General features: G+C 50.8%; 1 non-coding gene across 1 annotated transcript; it reads left to right on the top strand.

The window, feature by feature from the left end:
* Nucleotides 1-8,408: 8,408 nt before the first annotated feature.
* LOC124668724 lies at nt 8,409-8,513 on the top strand. Its single transcript, XR_006991818.1, has one exon. It is a non-coding gene; the product is annotated as a U6 spliceosomal RNA (small nuclear RNA).
* The last annotated feature ends 15,316 nt before the right edge of the window (nt 8,514-23,829 follow it).

The raw sequence follows: 23,829 nt of genomic DNA, 5'->3' as shown, positions 1-23,829 counted from the left end.
TTTATTTTGGGCCGGGGGCGCGGCGGCACTACATACTTACTAACTAACACTAACACTAACTAACTAATTTTTCACTAACACTAACACTAACTTTTTCACTAACACTAACACTAACTTTTTCACTAACACTAACACTAACAAACTAACTAATTTTTTATCTAACACTAACACTAACAAACTAATTTTGTAACTTTTTTTCTAATTAACAACTACACTAATTTAAATCAAACTAACTATTTCTAACTAATTTACTAACTATTTTTGTAACTAAACTAATTCAAACTATGTACTAATTTAAATCAAACTAACTATTTCAATTGTAACTAATTTACTAACTATTTTTGTAACTAATTTACTAACTATTTTTGTAACTAATTTAAATTAAATTATGTACTAATTTAGAAATGAATCTATTTTGTAACTAAACTAATTAATCTAACATATATAAAAACAAAAAAAAACTAATTAATCTAATACACTATGTCCAATTTGATAATTATAAGAAACAAAAAAAATAAAAAATTAAGGGTGGCCGGGGGGCTCTCACCTTGCCGGCGGCGGTGGAGGAGGGGCGCGGCGGTGGAGCGCGGGCGACGGTGGTGGAGCGCGGGCGGCGGCGGCGGTGGAGCGTGGGCGGCGGCGCGCGGAGACGGCCGGCACGCGCGCGGTCGTCGGGAGAGAGGAGAGAGGGGCGGCGCACGGCGGCGGCGGTGGCGGTGCGCGAGGCGGAGGGCGGCGGCGGTGGTGCGCGCGGCGGAGGCGGTGGCGATTCGCGGCGTGGCAGCCTGGCGGCGCTGTGGTGTCTCCTCCTCGCGCGATTGATTTGCGCGAGGAAGGAGACGAGCAGTTATAGTGCCCCCCCTTTGGTCCCGGTTGGTGTTACAAACCGGGACCAAAGGCCCCCCTTTGGACCCGGTTTGTAATACAAACCGGGACTAAAGGTCTTTTTTGCTGCGTTTTCGCTGCGCGCGCAAAAAAGACCTTTAGTCCCGGTTTGTAATACAAACCGGGTCCAAAGGCCACTTTTTTAAAAAAGTTTCATTCCCGCCTTATTTCAAATGAAAAAAAAAGCCACCGCACTGCGACACGTGTCCACCGCCGCTCGCGCCATGCATGTACTGGCCACCGCCGCCACCGCCACCGCCGTGTACTGGCCACCGTCACCGCCGTGTACTGGCCACCGTCACCGCCGTGTGCGGCCACCGCCACCGCCGTGTACCGGCCACCGCCACCGCCGGTGTACCGGCCACCACCGTCACCGCCATGTACGGCCACCGCCGCGCGTGCCACACGTGTCCCTTCCACGTGCCACGTGTCCCTCCGCCGTGCCACACGTGTCGCTTACCCGTCGACGCCGTCATGTACCGGCCACCGCCGCCACCGCCACCGCCGTGTGCGGCCACCGCCGCCACCGCCACCGCCGTGTACGGCCACCGCCACCACCGTCACCGCAGTGTGCCGGCCACCACCGTGCCACACGTGTCCACCGCCGCCGCCGCCATGTGCCGGCCACCGCCACCGCCGTGTGCGGCCACCGCCGCCACCGCCACCGTCGTGTACTCGTCCACCGTCACCGCCGTGTGCGGCCACCGCCGCCACCGCCACCGCCGTGTACTGGCCACCACCGTCACCGCCATGTACTGGCCACCGCCGCCGTGCCACACGTGTCCCTTCCCCATGCCACGTGTCCCTCCGCCGTGCCACACGTGTCGCTTACCCGTCGACGCCGTCGTGCGACGTGTAGCCACCGCTTCCACGTGCCTCGCCCAGCCGACGCCGGCGTGCGACGTGTGTAGCCGTGGCTTAAACGTGCCATGCCCCGCGTGCGCTATATAGAGCGACGAGTGCGGGCACAACCACACGTCGCCACCGCCTCCGCTCATTCATCTCCGGGATGCCTCCACGTCGTCGAGGGGCGTCCGGTTTCCGTGGCGTTCGAGTGCGTCCGAGCGGTAGGTTCACCGCCGAGATACGCGCCGGTGGCTTCCGCCTCACCCTCGGCACGTACAACACGCCGGAGCTGGCGGCGCGCGCTTACGATGCGGCGGCGTGGCGCTTTCGGCAGCCAGGGCGAGACATGAACTTCCCGGATGTTGAATCGCTAGAGGAGGCGGAGTTCCTCGCGCCGCCGCCGTGCCTCATCGACGACGAGGACCGTCGCCGGCACCGCCAGGTGCAGCGCAGGATCGCCATCGCCGAGCGCGACGAGCAGTTGATGCGCCAATGGAGGGCGCAGTTCCCCAACGATGCCGACAACACCGACGCGTTCTTTGCTAACCTTAGGGCACAACGCAGGTCCGACAGGCGCCACCGTCGGGCCGTCGCCGCCTTCGAGCTCGAGAACCCGAATACAACTTGGACCGAAAACGACCCTCGGTGGGAGGACATTTGGACGGAAACAACCTCCGACGACGAGTAGAGACTAGACTAGTAATTTATCTATTTTATTGTAATTTCAATAAAGTCGTTGTCGGTTCTATTAGTTTAAATTTAGTTTATAAAGTCGATGTCGGTTGGTTTTGTTCAATAAAGTGGTTGACACGAAATTTATTACGATTGAACTGAAATTAAAGTACAGAGCTCCTCGGAGAAAATTTTCCCGCCACATACATGGAATTAAAGTACAGAGCTCAGCCGCAAATTAATTAAGATACATCGCCGGATTCGACTCGTTCTAGTCATTCGGTCATACTCGTGCCTAGCCCTATAGTACTCGCCACTGTAGTCGTCGTAGTCGCCGTCATCATCGTCGGCGGCATCGGGGTCGCGGTAGTCGAACCTCGACGGGAGAGCACGCGTGGGCTGGGACTGAGGGTAGCGCAGGCGGGGGCCACGGTAGGCCATGACGCCCGGAGAGTTCGGCCGCACCACCACGGCCCGACGGCCGGCCTCGTTGAAGTCCGAAGGAGGCGGGCCGCCCTCCTCGTGCCTGGCAAGCGCCCTCTCACGCCGATTGATGAAGAAGCTTTCCCAAGTCGGGAAGTAGTCGGGATGCCACTGGGGATTCCTCCGCTGCTCTGGCGTGAGCTCGAAGTAGTAGTGGTTCGTGATGGCCATCTCGCGCGCCACACCTAGAGGGACGGGGATGGACCGGTACGCCTCCGATGCTCGGCAACCAGCCGGTCGGGACACGGTAGCCCGGCGGGCAGGGGTAGTTCGACGCGCAAAGCGCCTCCGCCTCCCGGAGGGTTTGAGATACGATGGAAGCCATGGGACGAGTGATGAGGTTTGCGAGATATGAGTCTAGATGTGATATGTAAATGGAGGCCAAGCCTACATATATATATATATATATATATATATATATATATATATATATATAGTGAAAAAAATGGCGGGAGGACGGAGGCGGGAAGCGGTGGAAAGCGCGAGAAGAAAAATAGGCGGGAACGCGGTGGAAAGCGCGGGAAGAAAAATAGGCGGGAACGCGGTGGCGCCGAAAACATTAGTCCCGGCTGGTGGGTACAACCGGGAGTAAAGATCATTTTTTGTCATATCTAACAAAAGCTGTCGGTGGGATAAAGACGTGTGGGTAACCTTTAGTCCCGGCTGGTGGGTACAACCGGGACGAAAGATCCTTTTTTGTCATCTAACAAAACTGTCGGTGGGATAAGGACGTGTGGGTAACCTTTAGTCCCGGCTGGTGGGTACAACCGGGACTAAAGATGTCGGCAGGATAAGAACGCATGGGTGGACGCACTGCTCGATGAGATATAGCATGTAGCGCACGACGCCCTGTCGAGTAGAAGCGGTTTTGTGCCTATAAAAGGAGCATCGATACGGCTTGCCAAGCAGATCAAAAAGCCAAGCAGAGATTCATTCCCATGGATTGGAAAATCTCCCGTGGCGCAGCTTCTCGAAGATGTTGTTGGTGCACACGCCCTACGGCATCTTCGGAAGCTGCGCCTCGAATTTTCTCCTGCAAGCCCGTGAACGACTACATCTCCTCTAACGGTGTTGGGGAAAGGGTTGGGAAATCTCCCGTGGCGCGGTTTCTCGAAGATGTTGTTGGTGCACACGCCCTACGGCATCTTCGGAAGCTGCGCCTCGGAATTTTCCTCTGCAAGCCCGTGAACGACTACATCTCCTCTAACGGTGTTGGGGAAAGGGTTGGGAAATCTCCGTGGCGCGGTTCTCGAAGATGTTGTTGGTGCACACGCCCTACGACATCTTCGGAAGCTGCGCCTCGGAAGCTTTCCCTGCAAACCCGTGAACGACTACATCTCCTCTATATATATGGTACAAAAAGCCAACCACATCTCCACTTTTCATATCTTACATACGAGTTAAATGATTACACAAAAATAAATGGGAAATTGATTGCCATGTTGAGATACTCATTTGTGCCATGGAGCATCTTCATCATTTAATCTTCTTCGGCCTTAACCATGGAGCATCTTCATCATTTAACTTGATGCTTGGATCAATGTTCACTCCGAAGGGTGGAATTTCATCAAACTTATTATAATCTTCGACATGTCTGTCTTGTCCTCCACTCCCACGATGTTTCTTTTTCCAGAAAGAACTATGTGGCGCTTTGGCTCATCGTTTGATGTATTTGTTTCCTTATGTTTCTTTTTTCTTGGTTTGCTAGACATATCCTTCACATAGAAAACCTGGGCCACATCCTTGGCTAGGACGAATGGTTCGTCTCTATACCCAAGATTGTTGAGATCCACTTGTTGTCATTCCATACAACTTGTCTACACGAACCCCGCCCCTGTTTTGTTGACCCATTTGCACCTAAACAAAGGGACCTTAAAAGAACGTCCATAGTCAAGTTCCCATATATCCTCTATGTAACCATAATATGTGTCATTTGGGCCTTCATTCATTATTGCATCAAATCGGACACCACTGTTTTGGTTGGTGCTCTTTTATCTTGGGCGATTGTGTAAAATGTATTCCCATTTATCTCGTACCCTTGGAAAGTAACTACGATCGAAGATGGTGTACGGGACGAGCAAGTACAGACTGATCTTCAATATCTTTGTTATTCGGGAGATGTTTTTGCAACCAACCGCCGAAAGTCGACATGTGTTCACGTCTAATCCAATCGTTCGACTGCCCGGGTTCCGGGAGCGTAGAAAGTTCTTGTGGTCACCGATATACGGAGCCACCATGGTGGAACTTTGTAGAACTGTGTAGTGTGCTTGAGTCAAAGAAATCCCGTCCCTACATATCATTGATTTCCTTCCTAGCGTGCCTTTTCCACTTAGTCTCCCTTCATGCCGCGATTCAGGAACACCAATCGGCTTAAGGTCGGGAATAAAGTCAACACATAATTCAATGACCTCCTGCGTTCCATAGCCCTTGGAGATGCTTCCTTCGGCCTAGCACGGTTATGAACATATTTCTTCAAGACTCCCATGAACCTCTCGAAGGGGAACATATTGTGTAGAAACACGGGACCGAGAATGGAAATCTCATCGACCGGGTGAACGAGGAGATGTGTCATAATATTGAAGAAGGATGGTGGGAACACCAGCTCAAAACTAACGAGACATTGGACCACATCATTCCGCAACCTCGGTAGAATTTCTGGATTTATTACCTTCGAGAAATTGCATTGAGGAATGCACATAGCTTCACAATGGGCGATCGAACATTTTCCGGTAGAAGCCCCCTCAATGCAATCGGAAGCAAGCTGTGTCATTATCACGTGACACTCATGAGACTTCGAGGTTACTGGAATGTTTTCTTCTCCATATTTATTATTCCCTTTATATTGGAGGAGAAGCCGGACGGGACCTTGATACTGCGCGGACATTCAAAAAATATTTCCTTCTCTGCTTTTGTAAGAGCGTAGCTGGATAAATGACGTCCTTTAACTCTCTCATGCAGCTTTTTGCGGTCTTTCCAACGTTGCTGGTCCTCCTGTGCTTCTGGTGTATCTTTTGTCTTCCCGTACACGCCCAGAAAGCCTAGCAGGTTAACGCAAAGATTCTTCGTCACGTGCATCACATCGATTGAAGAGCGGACCTCTAAGACTTTCCAATATTCTAGCTCCCAAAAAATAGATTTGTTCTTCCACATGGGCGCGTGTCTGGCATCGTCATTCGGAACAGACCGTCCGCCAGGACCCTTTCCAAATATTACATCTAGATCCTTGACCATACCAAATATATCAACACCATCACGATGGGGAGGCTTCCTCCGGTGATCAGCCTCACCATTGTAATGCTTGCCTTTCTTTCTTACGGGATGGGTAGTCCTAAGAAATCGACGATGCCCCAGGTACACGACCTTCGACCTTTTTCCAAATAATCACCTTCGAGCTCATGTAAACAGGTGCGTGCATGCATTGTATCCCTTGTTTGACTGTCCCGAAATATTACCAAGAGCGGGACAGGTCATTGATGGTTACGAAAAGCATCGCTCTTAGGTCAAATTCCTCCCGCTTGTGCTTGTCCCACACACGTACACTGCTAGGGACCACAGCTGTAGAAGTTCTTCGACTAATGGCTTCGGTACACATCAATGTCGTTCCCGGGTTGCTTCGGGCCTTGTATGAGCACCGGCATCATAATGAACTTCCGCTTCATGCACAACCAAGGAGGAAGGTTATATATACAAAGAGTCACGGAGCCGAGTGCTATGGCTGCAGCTCTGCTCTCCAAAAGGATTCATGCCATCCGTACTTAGACCAAACCTTAAGTTCCTTGCATCCTGTGCAAAGTTTGGGAACTCTCTATCGATTTTTCTCCATTGGGATCCATCGGCAGGGTGCCTCAACATCACGTCTTTCTTACGGTCTTCTTTGTGCCATCGCAACAACCTAGCATGCTCTTTATTTCCGAACAAGCGTTTCAGCCGTGGTATTATAGGAGCATACCACATAACCTTGGCGGGAACCCTCTTCTTGGGGCGCTCGCCCTCAACATCACCGAGGGTCATCTCGTCTGATCTTATACCGCAATGCGAGTGCACACCGGACATGCATCCAAATTCTCGTACTCACCGCGATAGAGGATGCGAGTCATTAATGCATGCATGTATTTTTGCACATCTAATCCTAGAGGGCGAGACAATCTTCTTCGCTTCGTACGTATCGGCGGGCAATTCGTTACCCCTTGGAAGCTTCCTCTTAATTATTGTCGACAACTTTCCAAATCCCGAGTCGGTGACACTCGTTCTCTGCCTTCCATTGCAACAATTCCAGCGTCTTTGCCTAGCTTTTATGGCCATCTTCGCAAGTTGGGTATAACAATTTGTTGTGATCTTCTATCATCTTGTCGAAGGCCAACCTTTCCTTTTCGGTTTCACATTCGTCCTTGCATCGGCAATGGCCCAACCAAGATCATCATCGGCGGGCTCATCTGGTGCCTCTTGCTCTTCTACTTCATTGTCTTCATTGCCTTCGCGGTATCATCGTATTCGGGGAAATTGGGATAACCAGTCATCATCCTCTTCCTCTTCTTCATTGTCTTCCATCATAACCCCTCTTTCTCCGTGCTTGGTCCAACAATAGTAACTGGGCATGAAACCGGATCGCAGAAGGTGGCTGTGAATGAGACTCGAGTGAGCGTAATTTACGGTATTCTTGCAGTTCACACATGGACAATACATGAAGCCACCATGTTTGTTTGTCTCCGCCACGGCCATAAAATTATCCAGGCCCGAAGTGAACTCGTCAAACCGTCGGTCAATGTACATCCATTGCCGATTCATCTGCATGATATAATTTAGCTGATCAATACCATTGCAGAACATCACGATGTATATATACACATGCATTTTATCAATTACAGATGAAAAGGATAAAGTTGTTAACCTCGATGAAGAAGAAAAAAACAATTTAAGTGTGGCTTGATTTGTGTAAACTCAAGTGGCAAATCCTCTTAAGCATTTCATCAAACACCTCTTGTGCATGTGAAGAAGAGAGGAGAGCAATACACCCCTCTTGTGAAGAAAGTGAACAAATGGCCAAGTGTGGCTCACACTTGGGCAGCGCAAGGTAATATAGCCAGATTGGGGACCTTGTCCCGGTTTGTAACACAAACCGGGTCCAGAGGGTGGGGCTTTGGACCCGGTTTGTAATACAAACCGGGACTAAAGGTTTCCCACGCCTGACACAGCCTGCCGCGCCTGCCGTGGACCCTTTAGTCCCGGTTTGTATTACAAACCGGGTCCAAAGGCCACTACCCGGACAAGCTCTGAGCTAGTGGGGTCGCCCTGGGCAAAACGAACCGGGACCAATGCCCACATTAGTCCCGGTTTGGTTCTGCACTGGGACATTTGGTTGGGACCAAAGGCCTCTTCTCCACTAGTGACGGAAGACCTATGGGTCAAAAAGTGTCCATTGGCCGAAAGCAACCAGCTTCCGCCGAGCAACATTGAACATAGGGGAAAAATAAATAAGCCTACACATATATAGGGTATCATAGGTGTTGGATTAAGTATGACTAGTCGTCGGGACTTCCAAGGGACATCCGATAAAATCAGAAAGATACAGAGAAGATTAGCATGGCGCAACGATGATACACACAAATCGAGAAACGGTCCAATATTTTTCCAAATTCTCGTAGGTATTTGCAAAAGAGATGTCATGTCAAGTTCTGGTGGGTGGTGATGAGAACAAAAGGAAAATACACTAGCTTGCATGGTGGAAACTTTGGTATCCAAAACAAGTAGGCATGGTGTTATAGATTTCCATTCTTTTAGCTTGGCCAAGCTCACTAAACAGGTATGGAGGCTCATAAACGAACCAGGATCCCTCTATGCCAAGGTTCTTCTAGCTAAATATTATCCCATTAGTGATATTCTAAAAGCTGGACCGAAGGATGGTTCTTCTTTTACTTGGCAATGCATTGTTTCCAGGAAGAAGATACCGGACGGGGTCAGGAAGCCAGCAGTTCAGGCTAGGCTTCCGGTGTGAACCTGGATGCATAGACCCGCGGGGCCTGGGATCGGCTGGCTCTACCGGTCCCGAAGGATACTGGAAGTGATATCCTGCCGGATTTCTGGCGAAGAGCTGGAGCCTATCCCCGAGCCGGGTGAGTTCGTGGTCTTTACCGCCCATTTTGAGCGTGGCTTTGGCCTTCCGGCGTCGAACTTCTTCCGCCGGTTCCTGGACTTCTACGAGCTCCAGCCTCACCACCATCCTGGCAATGCCATCTTCTACCTCTCTTGTTACGTTTCTTTCATGGATGCTTTCATTGGCCTCCTTCGCATCGTTGATACTTTTGCTCGCTTCTATAATCTTCGGATCAACTCGATCCAAGATTAGAAGCTTCCGAACCCCAAGCCTGTAGTCCAGTGCGGGGCATGCATCATTTCACCCCGCCAGGGGAGCCCTTTTTACCGGTTCTCCGGCTTGGAATCCTGCCGCGCCTGGCAGCAAACCTTTTTCTATGTCAAGAATACCGGCTCCGCCGACTTCATCAATCTGCCGGCATACGCCCCTGGCGCCCCCTCCCGTGCCAACTGGAAGCACAGTCCGAGGGACACCCACGTGGAGACTAACCGGATTATCCGGTTCATGAGGGACCTCAACAAGAACACTGGTATCTGCTCCGATGATATAATCTGTGCGTTTGTCTCGCGCCGGCCTGCCTTTACATCATCGGGTCCATAAGATAGGCCAAATGCACGGCCGGAGGGATCCCACAAGGATCACCACCTTCGACCTGAGCAAGTTTGACGTGGTCCTCAAGGCCAAGCAGATTTGCAAAACTGAGATGCCGGCGTAGTGGACGTGGGGCCTCCAACCTCTCAGCCGCAACCGCCCCCTTCTTCTGAAGTAAGAACTTGGGGGATACAGAATAGTGTTTCCGGTATACTTTTGACATGTGAACTAACTTGCTTTTTTTTCCAGGCACTGGAGCGCTTTCCTCGCATCCTGACTGAGGTACCGGCGTCCTTCACGGGCAAGCGTCCCGTGGACAAGGAGGATCCGGATCCTTTCGTTGCTGGAAACTCGCACAAGATGGGACCGACGCACTCTCGGCGCCCCGGTAACCTTCCTGCTCAGAACCCGGACATTGCTTCCGATACCGACGATGACGTTGTCATCCTTGAGGTACTTCATCCGCTTTCTTTGACTTATAAATTTTCTTTGTGAGGCCAGCTTCAGCTGACCGGAACCCTCAGGTTCTGGAGCATGTGACCCCTCTTGCCGCTGAGGTGGGTCCTGAGTGGGGGAGACCCCAGGCTCCCAGAGTCCGGAAGGCGCCAGAGACGGATGTCGGCCCCAGCGAGGCTCCACCTTCCAAGCGCCGGGAGAAGGGCAGCCTTGGGCCCCTCGAGAGGAAGCGCAAGAACACCATCCCGGTCGCCTCCGGGTAAAATCTATCTTCACTCTTTCTGGATTTCAACTTTGTATCTTTCCGTCTTCACTGCTAACTTTTATCTTTTCTTTTTTAGACCCACCCTGGAACTTACAAGGAGCACGCCCGGAATGAGGCCGGAGACCCCCACTGATACCGGGAGAGCCACAGCTCCTCCTCGTCAAAGTCCGTCACCTTCTGGTGCCGGCAAAGCTCCATCCTCCCCTTGGGGAGGTAAAACAAATTCGGGGCGCGCGGCCCCTAAACCGACAGATTCCGGCGCCAGAAACATGGGCGCTGGCTCTGAAGATGCTGGGCGGTTGGAACCTCTGGTTCTGCCCGTCCTTGAAAAGAAAAAGAAGAAAGCAACCGCTTCCCCCTCCTGTCAACACCCGGATTTTTAATTCCAGATGCCTATTATGCCATACATCGCAATCCCAGGAAGATTGTTTTTGCGAGACATAACAGTCGATATCACAGAACATCATTCATTACAAACCATAATAGTCTTACAACAAGGGATCTCATGATCCAATCTTAAAACAACAGTTGATCTAAAGATCAGATACAAAACACATAGCGGAAGAAACATAGTAGCGGTCCATCTGTTCCACAGGCAACGCTTGACGTCGGGAGGTGATCCTATTTATCATAGACATCCTGCTGTCCATCTTCCTGGTACTGGTTCTCCTCTTCATAGTCTGGCCATCTGAATAGCCAGGGACAAAGCCGTGAGTACTTTATAAAGTACTCGCAAACTACCACTAATAGAAGTACTAGTAGCTCTAATAAGGGTTCTAAGCTTCTAGGTTTATTTGCACAAAGCTAGTTTTATTTCATAAACACTTAGTAGTTAAAGACCCTTTTATTTGCCTAAAATTACTCAAGTGGGAACATTAGTGTCATTCCCACAACTTGGTGGTAGTCAAGTCCAGTTCACCTTTCAAGTCATAAGTCATTTTGAAAACATCTGACAACGGAACAGTATGGCCATCCAACCGTCCATGACCGCGGACTCGGCTATTCGAATAGTTTAACACTCTGCAGAGGTTGTACACTTGTGCCACAACTTTTGATTACATCCGTCAGGGATAGCCCTGAATCATCATATTCAGTATGCGGATCATCAACCATTAACCTTTTACTTACATACCCTAGTATAGGCACCTCCCCTATGAGCTTGGCCTCCCAGCTATGGCTATCTGCCATCCTGGGAACTGCACAGGGCTTGGTTAGGACATTCATCTCTTTTTCACGTCATTTCACTTTTCACGAAGGCATACTCGGCATAACCCCTATGACGTTTGTTCAGAGGGAACCCATACTAAAGTACATAAATCTCCAGTTAAGCCTTACCCATTATCAGGTTTTTGTGGGGGTACTCTAAAGTTGGAATGGTATCGCATCCTAACCCAACCATCAGTTTTTGTCAAGTTCACCTTGTGACTCCAAGGCCATATTTACCTTCAAAACTTTCAATAGAATGACTCATCATTCTAAGGTTTTCAAAGTCATTTGATTCACAAGTTCCCATCTAGAGTGGTCAGGTTTGGCTTTAGCACTAGCAACTAGTCATGAGAGGTGCTAACTAAGTTTTAGCTATCTAGGATAAGTTTGAAGCTCTTGTGCCACTCTATATTTAGACAAAAGTTAAATACAACAAGTAAGCCTTGGTAACCAACGTAAAATATTGCAAGATAAAAACTGGGCTTGGAAGCATAAATCTTTAATCAAAACTACTAGTGCCATGGTATCTTGCACTAGTATCTTGCATTAGTAGAGCTTGCCTTGGTTGGTACAGTGATCAAAGTGTTCCTCCTCTTCTTCGTAGAAGACCTCCTCCTCCTCTCGTAGCCTTCGGTACTAGCGTCTATAAACGGATACGAGGTATACAATCACCAAACAATACTTAAGGAGACTATTTATCACACAAGATCATCTAGCATCATCACAATCATCACCCAACATAATACTAGGGTTTTCATTTATTTCTTTTGAAAAGTAATTTCCTCTCATTGAAAATTACTAATATTTAATATCCTCAAATAATAAAATATGAGGCCATGTAACTAAAGTCATCACCTCACATTTAGTTACTTGGGAAAGTGATTTAAATGAGATGCTACATCTCATAGATTTTAAATACTATTTTTGGATAATTTAAGTGGGCTAGAAATAGCCACATAGCCATTATTTGAATCTAGCCCATGGGGAAACAACCATGTCATATTTTTACATATTCAGATAGAGTATTTGAAATGTGAATTATGAGAGGTGGAATCAACTCAAAAAGAATTATGGTTGATTTGATAAAAAAGTTTGAAGTTTGAAAAGGTACTGCCTTGTTATTTTTATTGCAATTGTTCTGTAATAAATCAAGGGTTGAGACCAATGGGGTTGGATAGATATTTTTATCTACATTCACACAAAATTTGAATCATTCCAATTGGCGTAGTAGATTTGTTTTATTCAATTTTGAACAGGGCACCAGTATTTGAATTTTGGTTAACAGAATTAAATCAAATTCAAACTGATGGGCTTAGGCGGGAAAAGGAAATGGGCCAGGGAGAGAGCGAACAGGCCGGCCCAGCAGCGCGTCTCGCACACGCGGGCGGCCTGACAGTGGGTCCCGCATGTCAGTGGGTGTTAAAACCCAAAACGGTATGAGCGAGAGGGAGCCGTAGGATTAGAGCCAGATCTAACGACTGATGGTCGTCGTCGTCAACGACGGGTTTCAACCCTAACCGCGGCGGACCTAGGGGGTCGGAGGGCTCACCGGTGGCCGGCGATGGTCGGGGTTGGCGGCGATCGACGTGGAAGAAGACGGCGAGGCTCCTGGTACCGGCGGCAGCTCCTGGGGTGGCTCCAATCGTCGGCGAGCTTGCGGTGGTACTGGCGGAGCTCCGGCGAACAATTGGGGCTCGGTGGGTGGAATTGGGAAGAGGGATTGCTCGAGGAGGATCAGTGAGAAGAGGGAAGTGAAATGGTGTGAAGAAATCGAGCGGGGGAGTGCTCCTTTTATAGCTTGGCGGGCAGCTGCGGGAGGTCATGGGAGTCGATCATGGAGGTGGCTCTCTGGGCTGCGAAGGGGCAAGGCGAGGACGGCGTGCTGCTCCTGTCGTCATGGCGAGCGAGATGGGCTTCGTGGCACAGAAAAAGGAGGTCAGGAGAGGTCACGGTCATTAGGTGGCCGTGTGGTACCGTGGCGGAGGTCGTCGATGGGGACGACGGCTACAGGGCTCTCCGGCCCGAATGATCATGTCTGGGAGGTAGCAGGCATCCTGGTGAGTGCATGGGAGAGAGGAGAGGGAGAGGGGAGGTCAGCATCGATGGGGCGAGGTCGTGCTCTGGCGTGCCCGTAGTTATAATCATTTACAGAACCTGGGTTTGCACCTACTGAGGAGGAGAAAGGTGGGCGTGTCCGTGCACGCGCTGGCGTCGCTGGGTGACATGGGCACGTCCTGGGCTCGGCAATGCCGAGCTATCCTTGGCCAAGGGCGTGTACCAGCAGGGTTAGGTGAGTGAGGTCAACCTCCAGGACATGGTGAGGTAGGTCAAAGACAAGAGGAGAGAGGGGTGGCATGGTGAGTGGCATGGTGCATGACATAGGCATGTCTTTGTCATGTTTCTCCCATGAACAGTGGTGCCAAGGCTTAGCATTGTTCAGAGGATGCAAGGAGGAGTGAGGGATGACACAAACACTGATGGTTTAGGCTAAAATCCATTGGATATTAGAGGGTATGCACATAGATGAATTATGCACACAAGGTGTTTGTGTTAATGGCCGCAAGAAATTTAAATTTGAGTTTTGCCAAAATATTTTATGGGTGTGATATAATTATTGTTTGGCACCTCTTGGTGACATTGGTTTGCAAAGTGAAGTTGATTTGATGAAAATCAAATTTGAGGTGATCTTGAATCTGTTTCAATGTTGCCACTTTGGATGCCATTCACAATCATTTGAAAATGAATCAGCAAAGTTGGCCAACACCAAGTTGCTCACTTTTATGTGTACTATAAATCTGGGAAAAAAGATTGTGAGGTTTGGTTTAGAAAATAATAACCACAGGGGTTCAAAGTAGGCATCATGCTAAAATTGTCAACAGTGACCATTATCACATGTGCAAGGATTTTTCATTTTCATTTTATTTGTTTTGCTTTTCTTTGACCAAATGGTATTCTTTGGGTTCATTGAGTATTAGATTGAGTTTATTAATGGTTTCAAACCATTTAAGTAAAGTAAAACATGGCATAGGCCAATATTTGCAAATATGGCCATATGCTCATATATGAGTTTATTTTTTATTTTCTTTTCTTTTGATTGTTTCTCTTTGATCCAAAAGGCATGGTTTAGGGTTTAGAAACATGTTCAATACTTCAAGGAAACAACCATGGAAATATCACAACATTCATGCTTGAACACTATGCACACAAATTAATGCAATTCAAGTTTTTGATGGCTCCAAATTTTGGGAAAGAGAAATTCATTTTCTTCTTTGCTTTGAACTTTTGGGATGTTACACCTCCAAAGCTTCACCAGCAACCTCCTCGCCGGTTAAGAGCGCAGCCGCTCCGCTGCCGGCGCATACCAACAATTCACCTCCTGTGTCGCGCCAGAGCCCGACAGAGGGCGCCGCGGTAACCGCCGAGCAGCTCACTGCGGCGGTTAAGGAAGCGACGGCCCCTGCCTCCGGCTCCCAGGCCCAATCTCTCGTCCTTCATACCGGGCGCGATGCCGTAGCCGCCGGTGAGAAGGCTTCGTCGCAGCTTGGTCGGGTGGTGGAGCTGAACCGCGGCGGCGCCATCTTAGCTGCGCTGCAACAGCTCGTGGACCGGTGGAACCTCGCCGATCTTACCGACGCCACTCTTGGCGTTGGCAAGGACGGCAAGGAGAAGCTCGAACCGCGCGGCCGCCGCAGCACCGTGCAACACTTCAGCCGGTTTAAACAAGTCGTGAAGGAGTTCGACAACGCTTGGAACGACGCCAACGGCAACGTCTTTGGTAAGATATCTTACCGAAACTTGAATCTTTTCTTAAACCGAAACCGTTTTACCTTCAGAATCTGTAGATATATCCTCAGTCCCCGAGTTTCGGGTTAAGCACACAGTACTTAGCGCGAAACTTTCTTAAGAAACCAGCATAGATAGCCCCCGAGTTTCAGGTTAAGCACGAAGTACTTAGTGCAAAACTGCAAAAACCCGGCATAGCTAGTCCGCAAGTTTCGGGTTAAGCACGAAGTACTTAGCGCGAAACTGCAAAAAACTGATATAGCTAGTCCTCGAGTTTCGAGTTAAGCACGAAGTACTTAGCGCGAAACTGCAAGAAACCAGCATAGCTAGTCCTCGAGTTTCAGGTTAAGCGCGAAGTACTTAGCGCGAAACTGCAAGAAACCGGCATAGCTAGTCCCCGAGTTTCGGGTTAAGCACGAAGTACTTAGCGCGAAACTGCAAGAAACCGGCATAGCTTATGGTGCTTTTATCTCTGCAGAGCGTGTTGGACACCCGGAAGCAGGTGTTCGAAGAGCTGCTATGGGAGCACCAGGGCCTAACCGAGGCGTTCGCCGCCCTCAAGCTCAGCCACAACAACTGCCAAGGTTTGCTTGACCCACCGGCTTCTTTGGTACCGGTTCCTGCCCTTGATAAACCTTGATAACCAGTTTCTTTTGTGCAGCTGCTCTGCCAGAAGCTTCTGTATGACCTCACTACCCAAGTCGCGGCGCTCAAGGGTAAGCCACGCTCACCGTTTGTTTTTTCAATCTTTATCTTTTGTACTGAACCTCTGCCTTCCGAACCTCAGCTGCCCAGGACGAGCTTGTACTCCAGCACCAGCGCGAGCTCCTGGCCCAGTGGGAAGAAACCGCTAAGCTTAAGGATCAGCTGATCCAGGCTGGGTCAGAGCAAGCCAGGGCGGTGAAGGAGGCCATCAGCGCCGGCAACGCCTAGGTGGAGGAAACCCGGAAGCAGTTCGCCGAGGCAGAGGAGCAACTGCGCCGGGAGCTGGAGGATGAGCGGCGGCGGCTGCGGGAGGAGAAGGAGCACCTTGAGGCTGTTCAGGTGTACCTGACCGGCATCGAGGACATGGTCAAGGATACCGACGGCAAGGCTCTGAGTAAGCTTTTGTCCCCTTGCTTATAAGCTTTTTGTGTTTTCACCGGTTTACTCATATACCGGCTTGTTCTTATACTTGTCTCTTTTAATCTTTGTATAGAGCTCTTTCTGGACTCCCAGATCCGCGCCAAGGCCGCTGTTACCAAAAGCCGGATCGAGGAAGTGGTCGAAGCCAACCTCCCCTGGACCACCAAGGACCGCCTCGTCGCGCTGTATAGTAGGATCACTCATATGCGCGCCGTCGACCGGACCCTTGGCCTACTGCCTAGTGCTGCTATTACTACCTTCAAGAGCCTCTGGCCCGATGATCGCTGAACGCCTCCAAGGAACCGGCCGCCAGCTGAGCGAATGGCGCCACTCTTCTGCCCGTGCTGGAGCCGATATCGCCCTGCACTTCGCGTGCTCCTGGTACGAGGGCTTGGATCTGGATGCACTTCATAGTATGCGGGACGACGCCCCCACCAACAAGGATCCAGAGAAGGACGCCGCGCGCCGCGCCAAGGCCTATGAGATTGCCAGCTATGCCACCACCAGTACCTTCATCCCTCTGTTATCACCAGAATTTGACCGGATCAGAGGTGGGCCGCGATGGAAGATGGGCTTGAAGAATATACATAGAATAAATACATGAATCGGCCTTGTATACAAAGTTTGGGCTAGTTTGCCCGTGTATCTGTAACATAGTAGGATACGTGTCGGTTAGATAGAGTTTGGCTCGTGCCCGGTTGGGATTATTCCCACGTTAGAAAGTCTACGGACTATAAATATGTATCTAGGGTTTATGAAATAAATAACAATCAGTTTCACCACAAACCAATCTAGGCGCATCGCCAACTCCCTTGTCTCGAGGGTTTCTTCCGGGTAAGCATCATGCTGCCTAGATCGCATCTTGCGATCTAGGCAGCACACGTTTATTCGTTGTTCATGCGTTGCTCGTGCTGGAAGCCTTTTTGATGGCGAGCAACGTAGTTATCATAGATGTGTTAGGGTTAGCATTGTTCATCGTATCATATGCTGTCGTCGTGCAACCCTTAGACGTCTAGCCGTCCTTACACCTATCTTAGGTGTAAGGGCGGCACCCGCTTGATCATTATTTAGTAGATCCGATCCGTTATGATTGCTCCTTGTTCTTCAAGGATTAGTTTAATATCTCGCATAGTTAGGCCTTACAAACGGGTTGAAGGATCCGGTGGCGCGTAGGGTGTAGTTTGCTAGCCCTAGACGGGATGTTCGAGGATCAACTTCGTGTTGGTTTTTAGGCCTTGTCTAGGGTCGGTTTACGATCACCGTGCGTGGCCGCCGAGCTCAATCACGAGTAGGATGTTCCGATTATGCGGTGAAAACCCTAAATCGTAGTAGGTCGTTTTAGCTTTATTTTGATCAAGCGGGACCACCATCCGATCGTACACCTCGTACGGATCATGGGTGGATCGGCTCCTTGAGCCGATTCACGGGACAACCTGAGAGCCGATCGAGGCTCGTATTTAATGTTTACGTGTATGCCATGCGAGGAAACTAAGCGAGGCACATCCAACACCTTCACGACCAGGTATAGGTCAGGTGGCACGCCCTTGCATCAGCATCGGACATGCGTGCCGAGTCTTTGCGGGCCGTCGCTCGGAGGGACCGGGGCCAGCCGCGAGTCCTGGGAGCCTCCCGGCTCTACGGTGTTGCCGTCGCTGCCCGCCGGTGGGTTTCGACCGCAACACATTTCGGCACGCCCGGTGGGACAATCGTCGACATCAACCGCATCGCCATCTACATCCGAGATGGCGGAAGGCACTCCGATCACGTACGAGGATCCGGCCGAGGAGCTCAAGAAGAAGCATGACGAGGTCAAAGCGATCCTCGAAGCCGATCTCATCGGCTCTTTTCACGAACCCGCTCACACGGCATCGGGTGGAAAGGGTTCTCACCGAAGGCGCGCTCGATGGAGTGGACCTGTCCGCCCCGTCAGAAGAACGCACCAGGTCTCTGCGTCAGGAGATTAACTTCATGGTAGCTCATTCGCTACACCGCCATTCTGAGAGCCTGGTGAACACTTTGGAGCGTGTCGCTCTTCGCGTGATCCAGGAAATCATGAGGCATCAGTACTCTCCGTCAGGACCAGCTCTAGGGACTCACCAAGGAGAGATGCCACTCCAGTCCCGTCCACCGCTGCCATTCGCGTTGGCATCACCAGAGGTGCCGAATTCACCGGCATACGTCGTCTACAAGAATTGGCAGCACCAATTCTTGCATGAGGCGCCTAAGGAAATCCCTCACGGATACACGTGCACGTACGTGCCAGACTGCATTAACTGGGCACTCACGAACCAGGCTGCAACAGCAGGGACTTCTGGAACAGCGGGAGGAACTTCGGGAACAGATCTTGAGAAGCAGACGTGGCTAGCTAAGTATGCCACTCCGACAAACCTCCAGAGCTCAGCTCTTGCAGTTGGCTCAGATTCGGAAAAGCAAGCATGGCTGGCTAAGTATGCCACCCCGGCGAATCTTCAGAGTTCGACTCCTGCAGCCAGCACCGCGGATCAAATCAGTACAATCTCGAGAGACCAGTTCGGCATGGTGCCGAAAAGGAGGACAATCGGCTATTCCAAGCCGTACCCAAACGAGTACGAGTTGATCCCGCTACCACCCAAATATCGGCTCCCTGATTTCTCCAAGTTTAATGGATCAGATGGTTCCAGTTCCATCGAGCATGTGAGCCGATATTTGGCACAGTCGGGCACGATCTCGGCGTCGGATGAGCTGCGTGTGAGGTTCTTCGCACGATCCCTCACGGGATCGGCTTTCGGGTGGTACACTTCGCTGCCACCGGATTCAATCCGGACTTGGAAGCGGTTGGAAGAGCGAGTTCCACATGCGGTATCACTCGGAGGCTTCCGAGGCTGGCATTGCCGATCTAGCACAAGTACGACGAAGCGCGGAGAAACGAGTGTCGGAATATGTCCAGCGCTTCAGGACCGTTAGGAACCGATGCTATTCGGCTCATGTGGCTGAAAAGAAGCGGTCGAGTTGGCGGTGGTGGGTCTCGCATCGCCGATCAAGGACGTGGCCTCCCAAGCGGACTACCCTTCATCGGCGCACATGGTGCGAAGCGCGTCGGCATATGAACAGCGCCACCCGGATGTATACCAGGATAAATTCAAACGTGCGGTGGTCCTGGTTGAGGCGAGATGAAGATGAAGGTTCTGCGGGAGATCAAGAGGTAGCGAGTGGCTGAATGGACTCGGGGGCAAGCCCCGTGTCCTGTAAGTGGGTTAAGCCACAAGGTCCTCCAAGAGGGTTTGACTTCGATGTCACCAAGGGCTGGGCAAATTTTTGACCTCTTACTTAAGGAGAAAGCGGCTAAAGGTACCCGAAGGCCACAAGATCCCCACGACTCGGGAGTTGAACGGAAAGCCATGCTGCAAGTGGCATAACACGTTCACCCATGCCACCAACGACTGCAGGGTGTGGCGTCAGCAGGTCCAAATGGCGATAGAACAAGGGCGTCTAATTTTCAGCCAGTACGCCATGAAGGTCGACACACACCCCTTCCCCGCCGTTAACATGGTGGAGTGCACTTACCCTGGAGGGTGCCAGCCAGGATTCTCGTTCAATATCAACATGGTAGGACCTGGGCACCACTCTGGTAAGGACGGAGACGAGGGCAGCTGCTCTCATAACAAGGACAAGGAAGAAGCCGTTCCACGCGATCGGCTCCGACACTTCCCGAAAATCTATATATGGACAAACGCGGCGATGCCGATCCGTGGGATCGGCCCCAAAGATCTATGAAGGAACATTGCAAAACCTTCATTGAGCAATCAACATGGAGGCCGATTCCAGCAATCGGCCAAAATTATCCTCACCATGCATTCTGCCTGGGTTCAACGTCGATCTAATGGGCAATGGGTTTACGTCGGCTGATGAGCTGGAAGAAGTCAACACTGGTCCTAACAGAGCCGACGTTCACATATAGTGCCTTGGCTAACCACAGAGCCGATATCAGCAGATACCTGGCAGAATCGGCTCGGGGGGGCACCTAATCAGATGAACATGTGCGATACATGTGCGGTGAAATATTGGGGGCCGATAGAGAAATCGGCCAGTAAAAAAAATCATCGACTTCGGAATGTAAAAAAGCCGATGCACGGCCGTCGACTTTAGACAAGTTCATCGAAACAAGTTCAGCAAAACATTCATCAGTTTGCACAAAGAAGCTCTACTGAAGAAAAGCGTTGAGGGCGTGAAGGGCATCGGCACGGATTCGATCCACCTCGGCGATCTCAGCCTCGTCGTCCTCGTCTCTGCCCGTCACCAGCTGACTGCTCAGGGCACGAATTTCAGCCAGATCGGTCTTCAGACCGGCTGTGAGGCCTTTGCTTCCTCCCGAGAGCGAGCAATGAGGGTTTCCTTGTCTTGGATAAGTTGTTTGGTCTCCACGACCCTCTTTTCCGAGTCCTCCGAGTTCCTTGCGCAAGATCTCGAGTTCGGCACTATTGGTAGAAGTGTCGGTTTTGGCGTCTAAAGCGGCCTTCTTCTCGTTGAGCCGTTGACATTTGTCTGCAATATTGGCTCTCAACGGAAGCTGGGCGCGGCGAAGAGTAATTCTTTGACGAGCCGACTGCACCCTTGACCTGAAAACCGACAAAGTCACAGCCGGCCAAAGCTTAACCTGCAGCGTCACCGGGAGATGGGGCTGGATGTCTTCGAGGATGCCCTTGACTGCCTCGGGGTTTTTGACCAGGGTTTCGACCGAGAAGGAGAGCAAAACCTTGAGACGCTGGAGCGGGCCATGGACCGCGCTAGGGCTTGGCTCTTCACCGCTTTGGAAGTAGGCGGCTCGATGGAGTCGGGATCGAACGTCGGCAAGCTTGAAAGATCACAACCACGACGGACGAACAAGAGCGGTATGAGCATACAACAAAGGAAAAGGGTAGGCCCGAGAGAGTGGAGCGTACCTCTCCCAAAGAAGGAAGGGCGGCCGATGTTGTGACAATCGGCTTTTCGGTGGACTCGGGCCGGGTTAGCTACTTGGTCGGCCACGCTCGGCGAGGTGGTTAGGCCGAGCGTGGCGGATGGCATCGGTACCTCTTCAACGTCCCCGCTAGAGGTCCCATTAGTACGCAAAAGAAATGGTGAGCCGATCCAATTAGCAACGGGACGGTATGGAATATGAGCTGTTGAGGTAATTACATTTGAAACTTCCTGGCTCGGCGAGGAAACTCGTGGGTCTTTGCGAGCCCTTTTGACGCATCGACGCTTCACGCGTGACCCCGTTTTGATCGGAGCTTGGAGATCAGTAGGCTCGGGAGTCGACCTTTTCCTAGAAGCCGACGCTGGCGAGTCCGTCTGGCTCTGTGTGGTGGATCTCTCAGAATCGCCCGGGATGGAGTCCCTTGGGCTGGACTGTGCTTCCTCACTGGAGTTCTCTTCAGTGGAAGTCTGAAAGAAGAAGTACAACCATGTTACAAAAGACTAGCGAAGACAGATGAATTTGGTCAAGGCACGAGTCAGCTTACATGCAAGCTTGCTTGGACGGGAGCTTTGCGCTTCGGGGTTTTTACGGCAGCTACTTTCCTCACTTGCCTTCCTCGCTCGGGTTGAGGCTCGGGGGCAAGCGACCCCGAGGATGCTTTACTCTTGGGAGCCGATTTCGGAGAAATCGGCTGGCTCGCATTATGACCTTCTTCAAGGGCGGTGAGCTCGACGAGGAAGAGAACCACTGGGGCTGGTGGAAGAAACTTGAAAGGGGAGCCGTCGACTTGTGTGGGCTCTGGGCCATCCTGTTGCTGCCAAGGAATAAAGTTAGGTTACGGACAATCGTCATGAGCCATTGCAAGTAATTTATATGTAATGGTACCTGGTGTGCAGGAACGTCATATTCAGCATCAAGTTGCTTCAGCAACGGTCCTAGAGCTCTTCTGAAGGCATGGGTCTTCCACATCGACCACCAAGTCTCGAAGCCATCGGTAGTGGTGGTGAAACAGAGGTTATGAGGAATTGGAATGGCCAGAGCGTCAAAGAAGGTATAGCACCTTTGGCCAGTAAGAATGTCAGGCAGTTCAGCCCTACTTGCTGTCAGGTGGTGGAGGAAGAAGTGTGGGGGCACTTGCCCGAGGCAAAGCTGCCGGGCTACTACCACCGGTTGGTAAGACTCATAACCAGGCTTAATGATCCTATTTGAGGTACTCATGCCAACTGGGAGAAAGCAAGGACGGATCATGATAGAGTACATGTGTCGGGTGTTGGCGTCATCGGCAAGGTCATGTCGATCGAAAGGAGGCTGGATTCTCAAAGATTTCCGATTCAGTATAGGGGAAGAACAGGGGGTTGTCCAGGCCTTGGAAGAAAATCTTGAACCACTCTGCTGCTTCCTTGGGGATCAGTCTGCTGCCTGGGAGACTATACAAAGCTTGGCCATAGCTAGTGCATCGGATGTCCTTCCCATTTGCATCTGGGAAGGTGCAGGTGGCCAAAGGTGGGAAGTTTGAGATTTGGTTTTGAAAATACAACTGGGCCCATAACTGAATAAACCACCAGGGGCCTCCTGTTTTAACTGTCCTTTGGGAGAACAGTTTGACGGACATCAGTTGAAGAGATCGATAGACCTCTCCAAGGAGCAGTTTTCCAAGGCCAAGTTGAGTACCTTTGGCGAGCTCATAAGCCGGGGAGAGGTAATTCTTGGTTGGGGCGAGTGAAGGACCACAAAATATGAAGTGCTCCAGCCCGAAGTTCAAGAAAGTCTGTGTGCTCTCTTTTCGTCACGGGGCCTTTGGTTTTCATATAACGCCTGAGGTAGGCGCCCCGAGCTTGTACACTCTGTTTTGGAGGAAAGGGCGAAAGGGACCTTTGGCAATTTAAAGGCGAGAGGGGCTTGGGGATGCAATGTCCAAGCTCGTGATCATGGCCACGTCCGGCGAGTTGGTGTCATGGGGCCATGGCCGAACATGAAGCAATTTAGTGCATCAGACCAAAAGTAGCCGATGGTTTTCAGGATGTTCTCATTCTTTTCAAGAGGAGACAATGATAATGACAAGGCATCGGCTATCCCTATTGTATCCCAGGTAGCGTAGTGTGTTTTGGACACTCTACTGTACCATGCCACCCAACCTTCGGGAGGATTAGGCCAGGCTCGCAGGCAATCGGCCCAGGAAGTCAGATCTAAATTCTGGTCCGCAAAGGGGATTCTATTGGCCTCGCATGAGATTAAGTGAGCGGGACTCTCGGAAAAACGGGGGCCAAGACACATAGAGTTTGGGAGAGAAGGGTGCGGCAGCAGGATATCTGAAACCTAAAATTGATAACGGAATAAGGCATTAATTCAGGTGTTTGCTTGTTTAATCCTAACCTTGATTCGGATAGCGAAGAGGCGGTTGAGGATTACCTTCGAGCCGGAGACCATGGCGTTGGCGTTGGATGATTCCGCCATTTGATGCGCTGAGAAATTGGGACGGCGTGGTTGAGA

Source organism: Lolium rigidum, chromosome 6 (assembly GCF_022539505.1).
Source record: "Lolium rigidum isolate FL_2022 chromosome 6, APGP_CSIRO_Lrig_0.1, whole genome shotgun sequence".
NCBI classification, from domain to species: domain Eukaryota; kingdom Viridiplantae; phylum Streptophyta; class Magnoliopsida; order Poales; family Poaceae; genus Lolium; species Lolium rigidum.
Note: the sequence above shows the minus strand (reverse complement) of the source record. Positions and strands in the feature narration are given on the sequence as shown.